This window comes from Lemur catta, chromosome 16 (genome assembly GCF_020740605.2).
Source record: "Lemur catta isolate mLemCat1 chromosome 16, mLemCat1.pri, whole genome shotgun sequence".
Taxonomy (NCBI): Eukaryota; Metazoa; Chordata; class Mammalia; order Primates; family Lemuridae; genus Lemur; species Lemur catta.
Window position 1 is genome coordinate 12,418,857 of NC_059143.1, and position 25,619 is coordinate 12,444,475.

The 25,619-nt window shown below is 39.6% G+C and overlaps 1 non-coding gene and 1 pseudogene across 1 annotated transcript; one reads left to right on the forward strand and one right to left on the reverse strand.

The window, feature by feature from the left end:
* Positions 1-2,151: 2,151 nt before the first annotated feature.
* LOC123622024 lies at positions 2,152-2,258 on the reverse strand. The gene has a single exon (XR_006729388.1). It is a non-coding gene; the product is annotated as a U6 spliceosomal RNA (small nuclear RNA).
* Positions 2,259-3,168: 910 nt separating this feature from the next.
* LOC123621706 overlaps positions 3,169-25,619 on the forward strand; it is a 31,317-nt pseudogene continuing 8,866 nt past the window's right edge.

Below are 25,619 nucleotides of genomic sequence, written 5' to 3' on the forward strand. Positions count from 1 at the left end.
AATTTGTGATCTTTCTATTTTTATTTATTTATTTTTTGATGTAGGTATTTAATGTATAAACTTCCCTCTTAGCTTTGCTTTTACTGTATCCCAGAGGTTTTGGTGTGTTGTGTTTCCCTTTTCATTTGTTCCAAAACTTTTAAAAATATCTATCTTAAGTTTGTCATTGACCCAAAGATTGTTCAGGACCATTTTGTTTAATTTCCATGTATTTGTATAGTTTTGAAAATTCCTCTTGGTATTGATATCTAGTTTTATTCCACTGTGGTCTGAGAAGATACTTGATAAGATTTCTCTTTTTAAAAATTTATTGAGACTAGTTTTGTGCCTAACATATGGTCTATCTTGGAGAATGTCTCATTTGCTGATAAGAAGAATGTATATTTGGTTGTTGGACAGAATGTTCTATAAATGTCTGTTAGGTCCATTTGGTCTAAAGTCCAATTTAAGTCCAGTGTTTCTTTGCTGATTTTCTGTCTTGATGATTTGTCTAGTGCTGTGAGTGGGATGTTGAAGACCTCAATTATTATTGTATTGCTATCTCTTTCCTTAGGTCTAGTAATATTTGCTTTATGAATCTAGGTGCTCCAGTGTTGAGTGCATATATATTTGGGATTGTTATTTCCTCTTGTTTAATTGATCCTTTTATCAATTTATAATGACCCTCTTTGTCCTTCTTTACTATTCTTGATTTAAAGTCCATTTTGTCTGATATAAGTACAGCTAGTTGTGCTTGCTTTAGTTCCATTTGTGTGGAATATCTTTATCCACCCTTTTACCTTCAGTCTATAAGTTTATTTGCCTGTAAGGTGAGTTTCTTGTAACAGCATATAGTTGGTTCATTTTTCTTTTTTGAGATAGGATCTTGCTATGTTGCCTAGGCTAGAATGCAGTGGCATTATCATAGCTCACTGTAGCCTCAAACACTTGGGCTTAAGCCATCTTCCTGCCTCAGCCTCCCAGTAGCTGGGACTACAGGTGTGCACCACCATATCTGACTAATTTTTTTATTTTTTATAGAGGCAGGGTCTCACTATTGCCCAGGCTGGTTTCAAACTCCTGGCCTCAAGCAGCCCTCCCACTCTGGCCTCCCAAACTGTTGGGATTACATGTATGAGCCACCAGACCCAGCCCATATTTTTTTAATCCATTCTGCTAGTCTATAACTTTTCAATTGAGCATTTAATACATTTACCTTCAAGGCTAATATTGATATGTAGGTATTGTTTCTGCCATCATGTTAATTGGTATCTATGTTTTGTGGATCCTTTGTTTCTTTTTTTCTCTGTCTTTGTGGTTTGGTGGAGTTCTGTCATGTTGCCATTTGATTTCTTTCTCTTCCTCTTTTGTGTAATTGTTTTTATAAGACTTGTGAGTTTTATATAAATACTTGTGTGTGTTTTATGATGGTGAGTAGTGAGTGACCTTTCATTTCCATGTTTAAAACTCCTTTGAGCTTTCTTGTAGGGCCAATCTAGTGGTGATGAATTCCCTCAGCATTTGTTTGTCTGAGAAAGACTTTATTTTTTCTTCATTCATCAAGCTTATTCTGGCAGGATATAAAATTTGTGGTTGACAGTTTTTTCTTTAAATGCCCTGAAAATAGGATTCCAATCTCTTCTGGCTTGTAAGATTTCTGCTGAGAAGTCTGCTGTTAGTCTGATGGGGTTTCCTTTGTAGGTGACTAAATGCTTTTCTTTTGCTGATTTTAGGATTTCTTTCTTCACATTTACTTTAGACAATCTGATGACTATATATCATGGTGAAGACTGTCTTGCAATGATTTCTCCTGGTGTTTGTTAGGCCTCTTGTATCTGGATATCTAAATGTCTTGCTAGTCTAGGTAAGTTTTCATTAATTATTGTCTTAAATAGGTTTTTAAGATTCCTGCTTTTTCTTCTTCCTCAGGAATAACAATGGTTCGTAAGTTAAATTGCTTATGTAGTTCCACACTCTTGAAGGCTTTGTTCATTTTTTAATTCTTTTAAAATTTATTTTCATCTGATTGAATTAATTCAAAAGAACTTCAAGTTCTAAGAGTATCTCTTCGCTTAGTCTAGTCTATTGTTGAAGCTTTCAACTGTATTTTGTAATTCCTTCAATGAATTTTTCATTTCCAGAAATTCTGTTTGGGTTTTTTTTTTTTAATGTAAAAATATGGAATGCTTCAAGAATTTGCATGTCATCCTTGTGCAGGGGCCATGCTAATATTCTCCATATCGTTGCAATTTTAGCATATGTGCTGCCAAAGTGAGCACTGTTTGGGTTTTTTAAAGAGATATCTACCTCTTTGGTAAATTTCTCATTTATATTCTGAATTTATTTTCTGATTTCTTTGTATTGGCTTTCAGATTTCTCTTGGATCTATTTGAGCTTCTTTGTAATTAATATTTTGAATTATTTATCTGGGATTTCAAAAATTTCATTTTGCTTAGGAGCCATTGCTAAGGAGTTAATGTGATCCTTTGGGGGTGTCCTAACACCCTGATTTTTCATACTTCTGGAATTGTTACACTGATTTCTTCACATCAGGAGAAATAGTCAGTTCTTATTTTTGAATTTGCTTTTGTTTGGATGGGACTTTTTTTTTTTCCTTTTCTTGTGTTTGTGACTATAATGTATATTGAGTAGGGCGATTTGGCTTTGCTTCTGCGTGTGTTCAGTGGTGAAGACTCTGTGTGCATTCCTTGGTTATAGATAACCTTAGTGCAGTGGCTTTCTCAAATGCCAGTTGTAGTAATGGTGTCCTAAGTAGGTGAGGAGGCTCATGACCTCTTGAGAAGCCAGGGTGGTGGAAGTCACAGGAACCTTGTATTGTTCCCAAGTGCTCTGCACTTGTGCCAGCAGATTTTGTATTGGGTTGTGCAGGTCAACCTCTAAGCCAGTAGGTGGTGCTTGCAGGTAAGAGCTGGCTGTGGTGGTGGAAGTAGGGTTTATGCTTGGGCTTTGTTATGCTTGGGCTTTGTTTACTGGGAGAAGCTCTCTGGTACCAGCTCTCTGGGCTGGGTGGTGGAATGCTCAGTTTTCTGGGTCCAGTGATCAGCTTTGGTCGGGGGCTGTAGCTGGGTGTAGCTGGAACAGGCAAGTCCACACTCAGGCTCCTCAGTGGCAGGTTCAAGCACCAGCTTTTGGGAGGGACCAGGGGGCAGTCACCAAATGCCTACAGGTATGGCTGGGCAAGGAGCAGAGAAACCTCTGCTGGACCAAGTTCCTTGCACAGGAAAGCAGGGGCAGCCCAAGCACCCAGCCCAGGCTAGTGGGTGTGTGACTGCCTTCCTTTCATTCCTCAGAACTGGCAGGGCTCACACCCCTGTCCTGATCAAGAGGGAGAGTTGGGACACTCAGCAAAGCCATACACAATTTGCCTTCAGATTGCAAAGTCATCCCTCGTCACAAAACTTGCCACCCAGATAAAACCACAGCTCTCTGGCAAATCTCCCACTCCAGTCCCATGAAGGGGGAGAGTCCAATTCCAGCGCCCATCACACACTCCACACTTTCCTCTCAGTTCTGGCCATTGGGGCTCCTCCCCCCGCTCCGTATCTAGCACTCTAATCCCTGGTCCAAGACTCTAATGCCTGCAGTGGCCACTGCTCCTTGGTCACTGAATCCCACCCACCTTGGTGTGAGCCAGGATTGAGAATGATGTCCCATTGGGTCCTGGGTCTGGGAAATTGCCTGGGGCATGTCCCAGTGCCCTTCTTTCTCACAGTCTCCTGGCCTCTCCCCAAGTTAGCTCCAAGGCTTTGGAGGGACAAGGTGCTTTGCACGGTTCCCCACTGGAAAGGTGGATTATAAAGGGAAACCCTCTCCCTCTCTCCTGTATTCACTCACAGTTTCAGCCAGACCCTGCCATGCAGGCTCCCTGCCCATATTCTCTTCCCTGGGATTCCGAAGTGTCCTTTGATTTTCACGTTTCTTCTTGAATAAAAGTTCACAATGTGAATCTCTACACACTGTTTTTCTTCTTCCAAATGGGTGAGACACACTGGAAAAACCTCTATTAAGCCATCTTGGAGGAAAAAACCATGTTATTTAAATGAATCTTACAGTGAACACTTTTGTAAAATAAATAAGATTTCCCTAATTTAAATATTTTTGTAGTATATTTTTATAATGCAGATAATACGTTAGTGGGCCAGAAATTGTTCAACAATAAATGTGAACGGTTGGGGGGAGCTGAGAGAGGAAGAAATCCTAAAGTGATTTTTATTTTGAATAGCGAGAAAAGACTCTTTGACATAGCACTTAGTCCAGAAATTGTTTTCTCTTTGCTGGAGGGTGGAGGGGGTGGGAGGAATGAATGGTGGTCCTTAAGATCAACTGCAATGGGAGTAGGGGACAAAAAAGCCATATTGTTACAGGAGGTTGACAAAAGACTGTAACAGTGGAAAAGTTTATAAATCTGAACTTTGGGCAATTTTAGAGAAAATTCATGAGCTTTGGAGGGAGGAAGTGACCAGTACAGCTAAAATATGGTTCTACATAGCCATAAAAAGGATTAGTAAATAATATACATTGGAAAACAAAAGAAAGAAGGATCTGTACAGAACCGGAGGAACTGGGCATGCTTCCCTCAGTCTTTCCAGGCTAACGGTCTCATCAGCACTTAGGAGAGAAGTACCAGTGACAACACCAGGATGTCTCCATGGTTATGTTTGTGCATGTGGGGTCTGTGCATATGGGGTGTGTGTGTGTGTGTGTGTGTGTGTGTGTGTGTCTATTCCTATATTCTTTGTAATACTCTCCATTAGGTGTGTTCAGTCATCATCAACATTGTTTTTAGTTGTATTTTTAAGGATGTAAGCCAACCAACCAACAAACAAACAAATACTCCCAAGCCTTCTGATACCTGATTAGATGAGCTCATTTAACTGACATCTGTGGATCTTAATGTGGGCAGAGCAGGTGTGCAGCCCCCTTCAGGGTACATACTGCATTAGGCCTCTTTCTAGCTGGGTGCACCATAGTCTTTTTGCTTGGGTCAGCAACACGAGTATTTCTGTAACAACCACAGCGCAAGGAACTGGAATACAAAGCTCCTTTAACTGCTGATGGGGCTGTGTTTCAGGCAGCACATGTTCTCTTTAGACTCTCTGGGGAGCTACCATTTGAACACCTGGTAGGAAAAGAGTGGCAGGCTTTTCTGAAGCAATCACCCCCTTGACACAGATAAGAAGATATGAGCCTGGGTGTGATTACTCCAGCTTGAAACAGATCTATACAGTCTCTCTCTCCTTTTGCTCTCATTAAGCTTTTATTTCCTCGTTGGTCTCCTTTGTTATCCTCCTGGACAGACATCTAACAAGGCATGGAAAAGAGGACCTTTTTTGCTAAGAAGGAAGGGCAAAAAGAAGGTGGCTTCCTGGTTGCTGTCTTTCCTGTAAATTTATCAGCAATGAAAACCCCAGCAGTGGCTATGGTGTCTTCTGTTAAAAATAATAAGATCTTTCTGGTCACAAACTACCCAGAAATCACAGATGACTCTTTCTTCCCTTCCTGGAAAGTATGGTTTGTTGTGAAGTTGCTTCCCACTGGAAGAAGTGAATACTCTGGGATGTGGAGCATGGATAGCTAGAAGTTGAAGGGCTGCCTTTAACAATATGACAGTTATCTCATGTAATTCTCATCATTTAAAGATGGATACCAATTGATTTTGCCTTTTTAAAATATTTAGCTGCCCCAAACTGTCACTGAATTATATTTTAAGATCAAAATAAGCAAGAAAGACTTGTGTCAGTAGATACTAAACTTAGATAAATCCTAAAGGTTTGATTTCAAACCACACGAGACAAATTTGCTAATAGGCAAAGCAACCATAGTTCAGTTCACGTTGACTTCAATTGCACAAAAGATATAAGATTTCTGTCCCTTTGTATTTCACATATCTGGGATTAAAATTTTCTTTAATATATCCTTTGAGTATTTGTGTGTGTTAATAATATTATGGACATATATGTATGCACTCATATAATTAAGGCCTGATGGGATCTAAAACATTAATGTGATAAATGAGTGTTTTCCACTGTACTGTTTAATGTCTCCTCATGTGGCGTCCTCATCTGTTGCCACTTGTTACGGACCTCTTCTTGAACAAATAGTAAGCAAAAATGACATAATAGTCTACTTAATGACCAAAGAGAAAATGATTATTATATGGTTAAAATTGTTTTTTGAATTAAGATTAATTGAACCTTTGGCTCTGTAACACTGAATGTTGGTTGACTGGTTCTCACTCCTGCACCCACTGGCCGACAGCCTTAGACCCTTCGATATTTTCTGTGTAAACTCTGGTCATTGTCTTAGTTGGTTCCTGCTGTTATAACAAAATACCTTAGCCTGGGTAATTTATAAACAATAGAAATTCATTGATTATAGTTCTGGAGGCTGGGAAGTCCAAGATCAAGTTGCCAGCAAATGTGGGTGCTAGAGAGAGCCTGTTCCTCATTGATGGTGGCGGACTCTGTGTCCTTACATGGGAAGGGGGAGAAAGGGACTAGCAGGCTCCCACAAGCCCTTTCATAGGGCATTGATCCCACTCATAAGGTGGTGTCCTTTGGCCTAAGCACCTCCTAGAGGTCCCACCTCTTAATACTATGGCATTGGGGATTAAGTTGGAACATGAATTTTGGAGGAGGCACAAACATTCAAACCATAGCAGATATTTATTTTTCTGTGTGTCAAAATGCTTGCCTCTTTTATTTAGATCAACATCTTCACTGTTATGCAATGGAAGCTGTCGTTATTTTGGCCTTAGTGGTTGGTCTAGGGGTGGACACCTGACCCAAGCTGCGCCAGCGACAGGTTCTCCTCTGGCTCAGTGGGTGGTGGAGCTGTGGGCTGTAAGGCCTAGAGCTGATGGGGGCCACGTTCCCTGCCACTTGCAAGGTGAGGGGGTGAGACGAGAGATGGAGGGAGTGAGTGTGTTTCAGTTCCCGGTTCCAGGGCCATTTCTATCCAGTCAGAAACTGTTTTATTTTATTTATTTATTTATTTATTTTTTGAGGCAGAGTCCCACTCTGTCACCCTGGCTAGAGTGCTGTGATGTCAGCCTAGCTCACAGCAACCTCAGGCTCCTGGGCTCAAGCAATTCTTCTGCCTCAGCCTCCCAAGTAGCTGGGACTAGGCATGCGCCACCATGCCCGGCTAATTTTTTCTATATGTTTTTAGTTGTCCAGCTAATTTCTTTCTATATTTTAGTAGAGACGGGGTCTCGCTCTTGCTCAAGCTGGTTTTGAACTTCCGAGCTCAAACAACCCGCCCGCCTTGGCCTCCCAGAGTGCTAGGATTAGAGGTGTGAGCCACCGCGCTCGGCCTCATTTAGAGACTGTTTTAAGTGAAACTCTCCCACCTTTTCCCCCCCTTCTTTTTCCTAAGGTGCTTCCCCTGCCACATGCAATCTAAAGAGTCTCCAAAGGGAGAAAATTCAGTCACATGATGGAGCAGTGCATGAATTTTGGTAGACTGTTTTTTGTGTCGAGAAGGGGATTACATTTGGCATTCCCCTTAAGATATCTCCCTCCAGGCTTCTCTTCCACCAAGGTTTTTCTTTCCCTATGAGTCCAGTGTCTTCCTCAAGATGCACATCCCCCCACCATCAGTATTGGGCAATCTGGGTTTCTTCTCTTTCACTCAAACAAAACATTTCTCCATTAAAAAAAAAAAAACTTATCCTCTTCTTTAAGAAACCAAAGCCCAGCTAATTTGTTTCTATTGAAAAGAGCCTTACCAGAGCATCTTAATAAAGGTGATACTCTCTCTACCAAGGAATTTTTGTATTGACTGCTAAGAGAATACATGTTTCTCCATGTTAGAACAACTACAATGTTTTTAGATTATTTTCCTCATTAACTAAGCAGCCTACTGTCATTTTTAAGGCCTTTTTTTCAGCACATTTTATTCTAAATATCTAATTTATATCTCTTACTTTCTTTTTCCACCCAATTTTCCATGCAAACCTCGACACAGCTCTCATCAGGTTCTGCCATTACTTCCCAAGATGACTGATATAATCTATATCTTCTCTTTTTTCATTGAAGACTTTCTGAAATTCTACCACTTCCCCACCTCTTATGATTTAATTTAGCGAAATGTTTGAAATGACTTGTGATTTTGCTCAAAATAGATGCACACACCATATTTAGGAACCCCTCCCACACTCCCACCTTCCCACTTCCCCCAACTGTTCTTGGCAACTACTTTGCTGTTGAAATGGAGGTGTGTCTGAGAGGGCTGGAGATTGGAAAGGCAGAGAGAACAATTTTCTTAAATTATTTCCAATGTTACTGAGAAGGGGAATTCTGGAGGAAGATGTCTAATATAGCTCCAGCCAGGGGTACGATTCTCCCTCTGAAAGCTTAATAAGACCTCTTGATATTCGGATAGTGTTTAAGGAGACTTTTTTGTGCTTTCAGCAAATGACACATTGATATTTTGTCAATTACCCTGACTGTGCTGGATCAAAAATGGCCAAAAATTCTTTGCAGACTTTTGCATCAAAAGGTAAAGTGTCTTTTTTCTCCCTTTCAGTCTGGGCTGGCTTCGTAACTTGCTGTGACAAGTAGAATGTGGTGGAAGTGATGTGTAACTTCTCAGCAAAGTGTTAAGACATCTTGCAGTTTCTGCTCATTCCCACCTGGAGTGTTCCTCCACCATACTACAAATTGGAGCCGTCCTGAGAGGAAGGCTGTGTGGAGAGAATGGAGACACCTCAGCCAATAACTCTGGCTGACCACAAGGCATGCGAGTGAGGTCAGATGAGCTGCAAGATGACTGCAGTCATGTGATCTCATGAGAGGGAGATCATCAGAGGAACTGCCCACTGAACCCAGACTAAATTGCAGACTCATGAACAAATTTTTCCTTCCATTTTTACCCAGTAGGAAGGGAAAATGGATGACACGGAGAAGAGAGGGAAAGGGCAAGAACAATGTTCTATAGTAGCGAAGAGGTGGTGGTAGAGTCTAATCAAGAAAGGAAGGAGCTGGGAGCATGGGGAGTTCTTCCCCCATAATAGAAGGGAAGTCAGCACATACAGGTACACTTGAAGACGGGAGGGCAGATTTGGTGGGGAATACTTGGACGTTCTCTTCTGATTGCTCTAATTTTCTCAGTGTGAAGATGGGAGTCACAGAGTTAGAGACTAAAGGAGAAGGTAATTTGAAGAATGGGAAAGTAATTCAGTAGGATTACGGGAAAGTACCAGAAGCCCCTTGAGCTTCGTGTTTTTATACTTAACTAAGACTTGTCAACCGTGTGCTTTTCTCCAGCCAAACTCAGATGTTTGGGTACAGGTGTGGAGTAGGTCGAAGGCTGGATTTAATAATGATTGGGGATTAGATATGACTGAGTTAGGGAGGGTCACGATAACTGAACAAATATGCAAGGGAGGTTCCAGTGATGCCCCTGGAATGGACACAAGCCCATAAAGGGGCAAGTGAAGACATGAGGAGGGTAAGGGTTTAGGAAAATGGGTAAGATACATGGATGGAATGTAACCACATGAGGAAAGGTACCAGTGATATTATTGTTTAGCATCTGATGCTAGTACATATGGTGGTCTTTGGGAAATCACTTAAATTTACTCATGTTGCAATCAGGGAGTTGGACTAGAGTAAGCTCTAAGATTTCTTTGCAGCTCTAACAATCTGTCGTTCTATGATGCCACGTAAAAGTGGCATATAGCATAGACATTAATGAGGAATAGATTTGGTTTTGTAAAATAGATACTGGCAAACCACTGCTAAGGTTTCTCATAACATCTTAAGGTTAATAAGCCATTAATTATTTCCATGATTGTTTGTTGCATCCTCTTTGGATGGCTGCTGCACAGAGAAGTACTTTTGGAGTAAGTATTTAGAGATATGATGGAACATATCTGGAATCACTTGAATCATGGGCTAGAGGACAGAGCTACGTAGTGGAGGGTATGTTTCTGCCCTGGATTGAACTCTGTTCTGTTTTGTATAAGTCATACTTAACTGCTTTTCCTATGAGTTATTAAAAGTTTTGACAGACTTTGAAATTTGTGCTTCATTTGAATATTTGAAAAAAATCAGAGCTGCACACAGAAGTCTTGGAATAGAAGAGGTATGATTGTTGTATTGTTTGTACTTGTTCGTCAGAATCTGGACCAGGTAATAGCAACTGTGATGGCATTTTGGGAGAGATATGAAAGCAAATGAAACTGGTAAACATCTTAGTCAAAGGCTTTTCCTTTTAATTAAAGACACTTCCAACACCCATGCCATTGCTCTTGCTGGTAATTGCAACCAGCATTATCCCTAACTGTTTAGTGCAATTTCTTCAAACTTGTTTCCCTTCTTCCCTTGGCTCTTGCTACAGCTTATTTGCCATATAGCAACCGGGAATGATCTTTTAAAAAGTAAGTCAGGTCATTTTACTCCCCTTCTCGAAGTCCTCCGTTGACTTCCCATTAGATTGAGAGTTAAATCCAGGAGGCTCCTCATTTTTGCCTTCAAGCTCTTACAAGACCTGGCACAGACTTTTCTCTCTCATCTCGTCCTGAGCCAATTTCCACTTCATTCACTATGTTCTAGACACACTGACCTTCTACTGTTTCACAAACATGTGGAATTCTTCACTATCTCAGGCCTTGGTTACCAGTGGGTCCCTCTACTTGGAAAGCTCTTTCAGAACCCTGCAGGGCTTGTTGATCCCTACAAAAACTGGTCTTTTTAATTTACCTTTTGGTTTTCTGTCTCCCCTTGAATTAGAAATACATTATACCTGTCTATCTCATTGGCTGGTGTAGCCCCTGCACCTGGGAAAGGATCTAGCAGGTGCCCAGCCAACACTTTTTAGCGGAGAATAGGGAGACCTCAAAAATAGACGGAGCAGAAGGTAGATTATTTAGGGCCAGTGAGGGGGCTTGAGGCTGGGCTATTCCATTCCAAAATACTGACCATATTGCCTGTCTCATGACTATTAAAGCTTTACTTCTTCAAGTCTCAAAACACCTGCAGCCTTCAAGATTCCCCTCTTAAAATGCAAATAACCCTGTGAGTTTATTTCCAAAGTCTATACCAACTAATGTTTTGGTTCTTAGGACCACCTAGGGAGAAACAGGATATAGGATGTGTAAGTGGCAGAGTGTCCCGAGTGGGGAGTGAACAGACAGAGCCAAAGGGCAAAGGGCCAATGGGGAGGAAAAATGTCGGAAAGGGGGCAAAGTAAAAAGGTGGTGGGCAGAGACTTATACCTGTATTTTATCTAGAGTGGGAACATTTTTTTTCCCAATCTACAAAATAGTGACACCATTGACAACTGGTAATATATATTTCAGGAAGTTTTTGTTTTTTAAGCAGATTCTTTTTTTCCCTAATAAAGTATCAAGCAATTTTAAAGAGATCTTGATAGTTTTTTTTGGTTACGAATAAATGGGGGAAGAAGGGAAAGCTGTGTGTCTGCTAAAACAAAAACAAAAACAAAAAACAGAAACAAAAACAAACAAAAAACCAAAATAAGGTGAAGCACCATTATTACATAAGACAATGTAAGCCGCTCAGCATGAGCATTTCAAAGAAAGATTTGGTATCCTTTAAAGTTGCAGTTTCTATGGTGACAATGTATTTTTAATGACACCATTCAATGGTAGTATAACTACTTGTAACTAAGGAGTGCTGAATAGTCACAGCTATGCTGTTTGGAGTTTATGTGTCTTTTTTCCAGGATCGTTTTTAATGACTTCAAAATAAAAGTGTTGTATAACATAACATTACTTTGGTACATAATATATGTACATTTTAGAAATAGAAAAGACCTTAGAGAATGCTAATACTCATTTCAACACACACACACACAGACTCACACACACGTATATGTGAGTGAAAACATACACGTGTGCATAGAAGACAAAGATTAAGTAGTTTTTACCAGTTTATTTAGCTAGCGATGGAATTAGGCTAAGAGCTCAGGTTTTCCCACCTCTAAAACACTTCCTTTTTTTTTTTTATTTCAGCATATTATGGGGGTACAAAAGTTTAGGTTACAAATATTGCCCTTGCCTCTCCCCGCCCAGTCAGAGCTTCAAGTGTGTCCATCCCCCAGACGGTGTGCATTGCACTCATTATGAATGTATGCACCCATCCCCTCCCCCCGATCTGCCTGACACCCAATTAATGTAAACTCTTTCTACCATTGCGTACTGTTTCTTCCCAATGCAATAAGGCGCGTAATACATTCCACATTTTTTCACACATCAAAATTGGTAAGAAGTTGCAGTGAGTTTATACCACCCTGTGAGGTTGTGAAGTGGTTAGGACCCAGAGGAAACAGTAGTGAATGAATAATGTAATTGATAGAGTCTGGAGATGGAATTCAAGAGGTCCATCAACCCTTTAAAATTGCTTGCAAGTGAGTGTGTGCATGTATTTTTCTAATAAGAGACATCATTAGATTCTCAAGAAATTTGTGACCTCTCCCCAAATAAATGATAAATTACAGCTCTTTCCCCATTTATAATGTCAAAATGTCATAAACAAAAAAGGAAAAGTAAATAATACATTGAGAAAAATATTTGTTATGATGTGATAAAAGATTAATATCCACAATTTATAAAGAGCACATACACATCAAGAAAAGCATCAAGACTCTGTTGAGATTAAAGGAAATGAATGGAAAATACACAGAACAGGAAGTACAGATGGCTAACAAAAATACAAATTATTCTTTCTCATTAGTCACCAATGAAATAAACATTAAATCAATAAAAACTTAGCATTTTCGCACAACAAATTAGCACACATTAAAAACAACCATGACCGTATTCTCTGTGGTGAAGGGGCAGTGGGACAAGCAGATTTCTATGCTATTACCAGGAGTACAAAGCGGGAAAAAGATTTTGGAAATCAAATTAATTTGGATTAAGAGCCTTAAAAATATTCATAACCAGTAATTCAAATTCTAAAAAGCAATAATCACAAGTGCTCACTAGGATTTGCAAGTAAAAATATTTCTCTTAGTGTTATTTAAAATAATAAAATTGTGAAAGGGCAAAAATGCCCAACATATCTCCGTAATATTCTGAAATAAAAAATAAAAACAAAAATCAAATGTCCAACATAAGGAAAAGGTTAAATAAAATATCATATTTCTATGAATCCAATACATTTTCTTGAACATTTTGTTAATGATATGGAAATCTCTTGTGATACAATACTATATTTAAAAATATCCAGCCTTTTAAAATGCTTGTAGATTATAATTCAAATTATATCGCTTAAAATACCAGAAGGAAATATACTAAAATGTTAATAATGGCTATCTCCAGGGCTATGGGATTGTTGATTATTTTTGTTTTCTTTTTTGTACTTTTGTGTATTTTCTCAGATTACTATAGTGAATTTTTATATTATCAGAAACGAAACAAAAGTTATGTAAAAAGTTTTGTTAATTGTATTTCTGATGTCACCTTAGTTGTTTTGACTTGGCAAAAATCTGTTGTCTTACAGAATGGTGGAAATTAGAAAAACACCTTTTTGGGAAAAAAAACTTCACCAAAATGCCATAAAATTTGAATTTTTTATTTCATTTAAAAAATATCTGTGTAACGTACTAGTTGGGCCAGATGCTGAGGAAACACATATGAACAAGACATTGTTCCTGCTGCCACAGTTTAGGGTCCTCTAGGGAAGACAGGCATGTAACAATCACAGTAAAACAGCTCATGTGTACCCTGTAACATGGCAACAGGAGGGAAAGAGTGGTGAAGTCTTCCTGGGGAAGTAGTGGGCGGTAGTGGGATCTGATTCAAGTCTTGAATGATGGGTAGGAGACACGGGCAAAAATGAAGACCTGCTTCATAAAGGGAAGAAGATATGTTAAGCACAGGGGCATGAAAGGCCAGTACTGTTTTGAGAACAAGTTCCTTTGATTTGGCCAGAAATGTCGAGAAAGGCCAGCTGCTGCAAGATCTTTGTAAGATGTCTGGGCCACACCTTGTAGGCAAAATAGAGTCATGAAAGTTACTGAGTAATATCAGTAATTCAGATTTGAGCAGATAATGAATATGTGAAGAAATATTCTCTGTCTATAGAAACAGAAATAATGATTCAACAGTCATTCATTCAATAATGATTTAGATATTTTTATTGAAACAATTAATATGGCAGAACTTTAGAAAACATTCAAGGTTCTACCAAGGTGCTGCTTTGGCACTGCCTTATCCCACAGAGGATATTTTATATTGGGGATGTATTGGGTGGGCATACAATGGTGTTAATGTGGCCAAAAGCACAGTCTCCTTGTATATTCAGTTGGCAGACAAAAGATTTTGTTTTGTCGCTGCCAACTCAATAAAGAGGTTTGCAACTGCATCTGCTGTTTGTAAAGGGTGTGTATGTGTGGGGAGAGTGTGGCTGCACCCATATCAGATCTTAACTTTAAGTTGATCCAAGTGCAGTTTCTCTTTATGTGTTTTACTTCAGTGTCCTAGTGAAGCTCAGTGGTGATCCTTTTAAGAAGGTTATTAGATGGTGCCAATACACTCTAGTTGCCTTTGCTTTCCCCAAGTATTACTCCCGAGCTTTCTATAATTGTGAATTACAGCATAGGTGTGCTTACCCCTCACATGTCTCAGGTGCCAGCGTTGTCCAAGAAAGATCGCTTGCATCATTTCTGAATTGTGGCGCCCTCCTGCTTTCTGGTTGTAATAGTAGATGAACAAAGCAGTAATAGAGATAAATAAACAACCTCCAAATTAATCCTTATGCCCACATTTCTTGGTTATTTTTAAAAGCCATTTATCAGTTTAGTTTATATTTAAGATAAGTAGCTCCAGACAAGAAAGTTTAGTTTTGGTTCCTGAATACTGGTGGTGACTATGTAAAAATATTATTTAAGCTTTTCTGAGGTCTATCTCTCCTGTCTCTGCTGAGTGGTAGGAGGGCAATTGCGTGCTTGTTCTTCTCTTTATTTACGATGATAATGTAGTTTAGTGGAAGAGGATTAGACTGAGATGCAGAAGACACAATCTAATTTCAACTTCAAAGTTTACACACTTTACAATCTGTGATTGTTGATTTTATGTGTCAACTTGACTGGGCTAAAGGATGCCCAGGTATCCAGAAAAACATCATTTCTGGGTGTGAGGTTGCTTCCAGAAGAGATTAGCATTTGAATCAATAGACTGAGTAAAGAAGATCCTTCCTCACCAATGTGGGGAGGGGCACCGTTCAGTCGGTTGAGGGCTCAAATAGAATAAAATGGTGAAGAAGGGTGAATTCATTCTCTCTCTTCTTTAGCTGAGATATCTATCGTCTCTTGCCCTCGGGCAGTGGAGCTCCTGGTTCTTGAGCCTTCAGACTATGGCACTGTGCCAGCCCTATGGGAGTGCCAGCCCTCTACCTGCTGCCCCAGTTCTCAGGCTCTCAGACTTGGACTGAATTATACCACCAGCTTTTCTGACTCTTCAGCTTGCAGGTGGTATATAGTGGGACTTCTCAGACTCCATAATCACATGAGCCAATTCCCATAATAAGTCTCCTCTTATATGTCTACTTATATCCTATTGGTTCTGTTTCTCTGGGGAACCTTGACTAATAAATACTTTGTGCCAAGAAAAATTCAGTCACTTTGTATTTCATTTTTCCTATATTATTTATTTCTTAGTCATATGTTATCCCAAGTTGGGTCTCTAAAACTTGATTGATAAATTGAGTCTTTAGAGAGATCATGAAATAGAGAAAGACTTCAGGAGAGGATTTGAAAGATAGGAGTAATTTCTGGAAGGTAGGATGGCAAGATAGCAAGGAATTCAGGGAATCCATGAGAGTTAAAAGATGTACAAGGAAGTCCAGGGGCCAAGAGAACATGAGCTTGGTTTTGTTGAAAGAAAGTCGTGGGGATTATGGAAAATAATAATCATCATAATAAAAGGGTAAATGTCAGATAGGAAAGAGCTTTAAAATAACTGATGTAGAAGTCTCTGGGGAACAAGGAGGCAGAAAGAAGTCATGCCGTGAAGTAACTGATGGAGAAGATTTTTTTGTTTTGTAGAAAATAGGCCAGGATGAATCACAAGCTGTAGACTAAACTCAGCTTATTTAGTTGGAGTCTGAGGAAACAGCTTAGGGCTATTTAGTGAAAAATATCCTTGGAAAATTACATGTAGATACCGCTTTGCTTGTTAAACTATACTCTGCCTTTGTTCTGAGACTTTCAACATTAGAGCAGAAATGTGTTTGTTTAGAGATTTAAAAACATTTTAATAGACTTTATTTTTTGGAGCCGTTTTAGGTTTCTAGAAAAATTGCACAGAAACTACAGAGAGTTCCCATATACTCTCTCTTCCCTCACACAGAGTTTCCCTTATTATTAACATTTTGCATTAGTGTGATCCCTTTGTTATGATTAATGAACCAATATTGATGGATTATTTTTAACTAAAGTACATGGTTTACCTTAGAGTTCACTCTTTGTTTTGTATGGTTATATGGATTTTGACAAACACTTGACATGTATCCACCACTACCGTATCATATAGAAAACTTCAATTGTCCTAAAAATCCCCTGTGTTCTACCTGTTTGTCCCTCTTTTCTCCTAAACTTCTGGCAACCATGGATCTTTTTGCTCTCTTCCCAGTTTTGCCTGTGCAATACGTCATATAGTTGGAATCATATAGCATATAACCTTTTCAGATTGGCTTTTTTCATTTAGTAATATGCATTTAAGAGTCTTCCATATCTTTCATGACTTGATAACTCTTTTCTTGTTAGTGCTGAATAATATTCCATTGTTTATATGTACCATGGTTTATCCATTCACCTACTGGAGGACATCTTGGTTGTTTCCACATTTTGGCAATTAGGAATAAAGCTGCTATAAACATTCATGTGCAGGTTTTTGTGTGGATATAAGTTTTCAGATAATTTGGGTAAATATTAAGTGTGATTGGTGCATCATATGGTAAAATTTTGTTTAGTTTTGTAAGAAACTGCCAAACTATCTTCCAAAGTGACTGTGCCATTTTGCTTTCCTACCAGCAATGAATGAGAGTTCCTGTTGCTCCACATCCTCATCAGCATTTGGTGCTGTCAGTGTTTGCATTTTAGCCATCCTATTAATGTGTAGTGGCATCTTATTGTTGTTTTAATTTGCAATTCTGTAATGACATATGATGTTTAGTATCTTTTTATTTGCTATGTGACATCTGTATATCTCTGGTAAGGCATCTGTTCAGTTCTTTTGCCCATTTTAAAATTGGACAAAATTTTTGTTTTCCATTGTTGAGTTTTAAGAGTTCTTTGTATATTTTGAATACAAGGCCTTTATCTGTTAAGTGTTTTGCAAAGACTTTTCTCCCAGTTAGTGGGTTGTTTTTTCATTCTCTTAACAATGGATTTTGAAAAGAAGTTTTTAATTTCAATGAAGTCCAACTTATCAATTTTTTTCATGTATTGTGCTTTTGTTGTATTAAAAAACTCGTCACCAAACCTGAGGCCACCTTGCTTTTCTGTTATGTTTTATTCTAGAATTTTTAAAGTTTTGTGTTTTACATTGTAGGTTTATGATCTATTTTGAGGTAATTTTTATGAAAAGTATACAGTCTGTGTCTAGATTTGTTTTTTTTTAATTTTTGCATGTGGATGTCCATTGTTCTGCCAATATTTGTTGAAAAGACAATACTTTCTTGATTGACTTGCCTTTGCTCCTTTGTCAAAGATCAGTTGACAACATTTGTGTGGGTCTATTTTATATTTTATATTTTATTATATTTATATTTTATTAAAGGCTCATCAATGTAGTAGAATTAGCATGGGACTGGAAATCTGGAAATTTGGGTTTAATTTGGGCTCTGTCACTAAGTATCAAGTGATCTATGAGCAAGTACCTTATTTAAGTTTTCTCATATATAAAATGATTGATTTAGAAACTGTTCTAGCTCTAACATTCTGTCATTCTAATATCAAGATTCTCTTTGGGTATATTTGACTGAAATAAACTGAAGTAAATATAATTATGTTGGATGTCATTTAGCAGGAGTCTTCTTTGGAGATGAAATTATAGTAAATGTGCATTTAGTGTACATTTACTATTTGGAAATGTCAACTATCACGCCACGTGCATTATTTTTTCTACATATTTTCCCCCATAAATCTGACTTTGGAATGAATTTTAATGGACAGTAAGTGTGACAAATATTTTAGTCAATATAGTCTCTATCCATTATTATTTGTTGTATGTCTTCTACCTCATGCATAATAGGGGGATGAACATAAATATCTACTTCATTCATTCTTTTTGGAGGGCTTGCCTTACCAGGTCATGTTTCCTGTTTCCTAAGTTGTTGTGGTCCATGATTTTTAAATACTTTTCTAGCTGAAGAAAACTCTGAGATAATCTGTGTCTTTGTTTCCCTGTTCACACGTGTAGCTCATTTTGCTAAATTTTTGCCAAAGAGAGAAAGTAATGCTTACACAGCACTTCACGTGCCAGACCCTATTCTAAGAACTTTCAATCTATTAGCTGATTTTGTCCTTACAGCAGCTCTGTGATGTAGGAATTACTACTATCTCTATTTTACAGATGGGAAAACTGAGTTAAGTAACTTGCTCAAGGTTACACAATTAATAAGTGGTGGAGCTGGGATGAGAACCCAGGCAGATTGGCTCCAGAGTTCACTACAGTGTCTCTAGTGGAGTTAAATACATTTTTATTTATTTTTAGTGTACAGGCTTGAAATGTAAAGAACAAGAAGCGTACTGTGGTAGGCAGGATTCCAAGATGGCTCTCAAGTTTCCTGTCCCCTGGTGGGTTATCCCTGCCTGGTATTAATATAATATCCTTCTCTCTCTTGAGTGTAGGCAGGACCTGTGAATATGGTGGGATATCACTACTAGGATTATGTTACCTTGTATAGGAAAATAAATTTTCAGATGTAATTAAAGTCTCTAATCAAGTTGACTCTGAGTTAATCAAAAGGCAGGTTATCCTGGCTGTGCTTGAGCTAATCAGGCAAACCCTGAACGGAGGTGATAGGTGGCTGTAGATTCTTCTGTTGGCCTCAAGGAAATAAGCCACAAAGGGTTCTATAGCTGCAAGGAAATGAATTCTGCCGCATGAGCAGGGAAGAAAACCTTGATCTCCGGAAGCTCCAGTGGATACCTTGACAGCAGCCTGGTGAGACCCTGAGCAGAGGACCCAGATAAGCTGTGCTCAGACTACTGACCCAGAGAAACTGTGATATAATAAATATATGTTGTCTTAAGCTGCTACATTTGTGGCAATTTGCTACACATCAATAGAAAGCGAGTATAGGGATATACTGTAAATGGATTTTAAAAGCTTATCTTAAAAAGTGCTCTGTGCAGTATCTATGTATTTTGCAGAATGTGCGTGAGCCCACACACATCTTCACAGCTCTCCATCCTCTCCTCTCACCTTCTAAAATTAATTATGCTTTTTATTCCAACTTGTTATTACCATAGGAGTAATACCTCCCATTTACAACTCAATACTCACTGGACGTGTTACCTTAAAATCGCTTATATTTTCCTATTTGCTAAGTTCAGTTTTTTCCCAGATCACACCTAACACTGATCTTTTCCCTGAGTTTTAGATTCATATCCCACTATGTGTTGGGCATCTCTACTTGGATGTCCAACAGGCGCTTCAAACTCGAAATGTTGCATTAGCTCCCTAGGGCTGCTGTAACAAAGCACTACAATCTGGGTGCCTTAAAACAACAGAAACTTATTGTCTTACAGTTCTGGGAGCTAGAAACCTAAGATCAAGGTGTTGGCAGGGTCATATTCCCTCTGAGACTCTGGTTAGTCTTCCTGGCCTCTTCTTTCTTGGAGTTCTTCCTTGCATCTTCCTAGCTTCTGGTGGTGGCCAGCAATCCTTGGTGTTCCTTGGCTTGTAGCTGCATCACTCCAACCTGCCTCCACTGTCACATGGCCATCTCCCTGTGTGTCTTCACATCATTATCTCTCTGTGTGCTTAAATTTCCCCCCTTTATAAGGATACAAGGCATATTGGATGAGGACCCACCATTATGACCTCCTCTTAATCTGATTAAATCTGCAAAGACCCTACTTCCAAGTAAGGTCCTATAATAATGTCCCCAATGAAACTAATTATCTTCTCCTATTGCTACTTTCTTATATATGCTTTTAGATTTCTCTCTCGGGGAGGCACTCTCTTGCTGTGGGTCAGAATGAGGGCTTTGAAATCAGGCACTAATGATGTATGACCTTAGGAAAGCTACCTTAATCACTGCAAGACTCAGTTCACATAAATTGGGAAAATAATAAGGATTTTTATGAAAATTAAATGAGATATCTGTGCTTGGGACACTGTGTACCTTACACTCAATAAATGCTAGGTATCGCTGTGGTTGCCCTTATAGTTATTATTCTCTCAGTTTGTGGCACATAGGCTAGAAGTTTGCTTATTAAGAGATCAATAACCTGGATACATTTTGATCCTGACAATAGTCTAAAAGGAAGGCAGGGTAGATTAAGATTCTTACCCTATGAGATGAGAATAGCGAATCACAATAATTAAGATATTTGCTCTGTTCATGTAGATGGTTAACTGTAGGACCAGGTTAGCAGGCAGTCTGTATTTGAACTCTTAAATCCAACATTCTTTCCACCACATAATCCTGCCAGGACATATTCTTAGAAGGCAACTGCCAAACCAGATGAACCCCATCCTTTGTATGTTTTTCTTACAAATATTGATTAGGATATTCACCTTAGAATATTTCTTTAAGGCATAGTCTATATTTTCTCCTCCTATATATAACTGATCCTTGAAGTTAGATCCCAAATCATTGGTGTTGCCTCTAACACCCTGCTCTGCTCCAATTTCTTCTCCCTCCTTCTTGTTGTCTTTTCAAGGCCAAAGGTGCCGACAGGTAGGAGAGTTGATGACTGTTACTCAAGAGGGAGCTGCAAAATTAAATTCACCTTTTTCTTACCCATATGTTGATGTCTTTGAGGGGACTTGTGCAGCTCAAAGAATACATGAGATGAATTATTTTCAAGATCTGTTTATTTTCTAGGAAACAGTAATAGCAACATAATTCACATTTGTTGAGTGCGTGGTGATGTGGCAGGCACCGTGAGATAGCTCTTGTCCTTATTTTAATATTTTTTTATTTCAATGGAAGCCCTTATTTCCAAACGACAGGGTCTAATGGTTAAATTTTAGCAGAAAAACGATTTGGTGGCTCACAAAATCACCAGGAAAACTGGAGAAGCTGACTTGGGCTCTGTGCCACAGAGCTGGTTCAGTGAAGACACCTCTGCCCACCATCTGCCCCCTCCTCCCTTATGTACTTGCACTTCTGACATCAATGACCCAGGAAGGTGGATACAGGCATTACTTCCACTGCCCTTGGAGCTCCAGCAACTTGGACTTGCTGCAAACTCTCTCTGTCACCAGAAAGAATTCTTTCCAATTTTTTCTTCTTTGCATCATTAGTGCCCAGTTCAAAGCCTAAGGCAGGTTCATCAGAGTGGTGGAGGCTGTCAGTGTACTTGAAAAGTGTAGCGCAACTAGCAGCGGCATCAGTATCAGTTGAGAGTAGAATTGCAAATCATGCAGTTCGTTCCACTCTATCCTAATGAGTCGGAATCTTGGAGGGTATTTTAACGAGCTTCTCTAGGTTTGGGAAGCCCTCGAATGTACTATGCTATGCACACTGAAGTTTTCAAAGCACTTGTTGTGGGTAACATATCCCTACCTGCAAAGGAGGCCGGGAAACAAAGTAACAGGTATGTTCAGCTTTATAGCAAGAGGTGGCTCAGCCTCTCTTAAAATTGACAGGGTGGGGGAGTCCCAAGATATAGGAAGGGGTTTCAGCTGTTCAGCAGCCAGAAAGGATGACAAATGTCCAGTATAGCTGCTGTTCTTGGAATGTCCTAGCTGGACCTTCTGCATCTATCATGACTGACCAGTAGAGCTTCGTCTGCTTTGTTAATGGGTGTGTCAGAGTTAGTTACCCCTGTTCACCCCTGAGTGGCAGGAGTGTCCATCTCCCCTCTTCAGAGGCTGGTGTCATGCTTGCCCTCCCTTCAGTCCCCTCCCTTCTTTTCCCTCCTCCCTCTGCTCCTGTCCCTTTCTGCTTTCGCTCCTTCCCATTTCTCTTCCTCCTAGTGCTTCTAAAGTTAATTTGCAGTGTCTTCCCTTAAGATTTCAGGGAAAAGGGAAGTCATTCTTCCTCTATTAAGGGCTGCTGTAATCACTGGCTTACAGAGTTAATGAAGCTTTCAGGGGAAGTTCTTTTTCATTTTTTCTGGCAGGCTAAGAAATCATACACCCAGGGCTTGCTCCAGGCAAAGCGATGAAGCCAAGAGTTGATTTTTAGTGCCTCCAGGCTCTCCAGTTTCCTTCCCCTAAGAGGGTGCCCCTCAGTTTCACTTTCACCTTCAATCACCGGCTGCCCTACCACCCCCCACAAACCTCCCACCAAGCAAAACTTGCTCTGAGGAAAGAGTGATAACTTTAATGACTCTGTCTGTCAATAACACACAGACTCACCTCTCTGCGAGTATTTGCTTTTAAAGGTTTTTTTTCCCCCTAGTGGATGAATTGAAGGTTTTGTTCTTGCTAACAACAAATTTTAAAAACATCAGTCAATTGGAGAAATTATGATTTGTATCCACTCACTTGGTGAATTAAGGAGTCCTCCTCATAAACATCTCCCACTGTTTTCCCTATTGATTTTAATTTCCTACTTCCTGCTGTTATAGTTGGAGAATGTGCCAGAGATTTCTGACTCTAGCTATGCCTCATGACAAGGGGAAAGACCCTGGAAGGGATGTGTTACCGTAACACGCTGACCCTCAGGAGCCGAGGCAGGGATGAAGCTTGCCCTCCCCCCCACTCCTACTGCAAACCTTCACCCCCCACTCCCATTCAGAGACTCCTTTTTATGAATCAGAAGGAGCCCTTGTTAGAATTGCCAGCTGTTGTGTTGCTCTCCTCGCAGGAGCCAGCTTCCTCCCAGTCTTGACTTCCTGACTATATCATTCAGGATCAAAGTCCCAAATAAGTCATTCTGTTGTAGCACATTTTTTAACCTTTCAGAAAAGAGAAATGTGGCCCTTCTACTTTTCACAGCCCCAAACTGGAGAGACCAGTGGCTAGGTTGATCGTACTACCTTGTCCTGGTGGAGAAAGTCACTCCCTTCCGTAGGAGGTAAGTGAGGATAAGAAGTTCCATTTTGCAATAGTGATCTTGCATTTGACCCCAAGCACTTGTAGAATGGGATAAACACCAGGGTAATGTGAAGGATCAAAGCAGAAATTACATGGGGAGAGTAGAAAATGGAACCACATCTCACAGTGCCGTAAATGCTATAATGCCAATATTGGTTTTTCTCTGTGGTTGTAATTAACTTTCAACATCTCAGTTGTTAGTGCCAAACAATGATGTTTATGTGATGTGGTTACTAGAGGTGAAGAAATAAATACAAAAGTGCATGATAAAAAAAACAGGAAAAAAATATAATAAATGTACCTCACAGAGGGTTAATATACCCAATACATAAAAGCTTTTAAAAATAGAGAAAGCAGGAGAAGGTTGATGTTCCAGCTTGAAGACAGTCAGGCAGGGACAGAAAATTCATCCTTATTTCACAGTTTTGTTTTATTCAGGGTTTTAAAGATTGGATGCAGCCCACCCACATTGGGGAGGGCAATCTGCTTTACTCAGTCTACTGACTCAAATGTTAATCTCATCCAGAAACACCCTCATAGACACACCCAGAATAATATTTAACCAAATATATCTGGGCACTCTGTGGCTCAGTCAAGTTGACACATAAAATTAACAGTCACAAGTCTACCTTGGCATTCATCCACATCTCCTTAAACCATACTTAATTTCCAAATAAAGACAATAATGTCATAATTCTGTTTAACATGACACAACTATCATTTGTACAACTGAAAATGCACTAACCCCTTCCCCACAAGAGGAGGTAAAGTATTTGAGTGTTTACTTTCTCCTCGATATCCCATAACTTAAATACTACTATCATGTCAAAGTAACAATACTTAAATATTATGATAGTAAGTCAATACATCTTGTGTTACATAATAAGGAATGCGAGGAAGAAAAATATATTTGCTTAATATGTATATAAATAAAATTGTATTAACTATAATAAAATTAAGCATAAGATAATATAAATTCATACACATACAAACATACCCATAACAAAATAAGGAGGAATACTCATTAACAATTATAGTCTTCATTTCTGTAACTGGTCATGTGGTCATAGATGGTATTTATAACTACCTTCTTCCATTACCTATTTTGTCTTCCATTTGCTTTCAGCAAGCATCTCAGCTAGTTGTGGCTCTTTCCCTGGTGAAGTGAACCAAACCTGCATTCCTGAAGGGTCTGGGCTATTAGTAGTCCTGCCTGGGTTGGACTGTGTGGTTTTCCATTGACCTTAATCACAGGGCATGGTAATATGAAGAGATCCTCTAAGGGATCTCCTGTATTCTAGACATACTCTTCGTTACCCACATTGTGGAGTAGCATCCCAGTTTCCCTTTAGTAGTCAGGATCAAGCACCCCAGCCAGCCCAGGAACTCTCTTCTTTGCCTGTTGATTCAGAGGCATGAAGAGTTCAAGGTGGTGAGAAGGCAGTCTTCCATTTCAATGGGATCATTGTAATGTCTTCTGGTGGAAGCATTCATACTTTTGGAGCTAAGACCTCTAGGTTGGGAGAGCATAAGGCCACAGGAACAGGAAACGAAAGTTTTGCTAGTGGGTTGCTAGGGGTAGTAGTGACTGGTGCAACTCCTATTTCCAATTCTTGATTCCTGGACCTGTGAATCCTGGCTGTCAGGGAGACAGCATCATACTTTGGACATTGATTCAGAGCATATACAGTCTCTGGAAAACCTTGCCCCAGCCCTGCAAGGTACTGTCACCTAGCTGGTACTGTACCTAGTCCTCAAAAGGCCTTTCTAATATTCTATCAAACCAGCTGTTTCAGGATGGTGGGGAACACAGTAAGGCAAGTGAATGCCATGAGCATTTGTCCATTGCTGTGCTTCTTTTGCTGTGAAGTGAGTTCTTTGATCCGAAGCAATGCTGTGTGGAATCCCATGATTGTGGATAAGGCATTCTGTAAGTCCATGGATGGTAGGTTTGGCAGAAGTATTCGGTGGAGGGAAGGCACATTTGTATTCACAGTGAGGTCTATTTCAGTAAGAATGGAATGTTGCCCTTTCTGAGAGAGAAGCCTTCCAATGTATTCAACCTGCTACGCGGCAGCAGGCTGATCACCCTGGGAAATGGTGCCATATTGAGAACTCCGTGTTCATCTCTGCTGGCAGATTGGGCATCAGTAATGGAGAGTGCAGGTCAGCCTTGGAGAGTGCAAGTCCATGTTGCTGAACCCATGTATAACCTCTATCCCTGCCATCATTGCCACTTTGTTCATGAGCCCTTTGGGCAATTAATGATAGAGGTAGGTGGGGAAAGAGGCTGACTGGTATCCACAGAACAGGTCAGCCTACCCACTCAGTTATTAAAATTCATCTGTCCCGAGATCACTCAACATGCTGAGGTGAGCATTCACATGGGACACAAATATTTTCACATTCTCTGCTCATTCAGAGA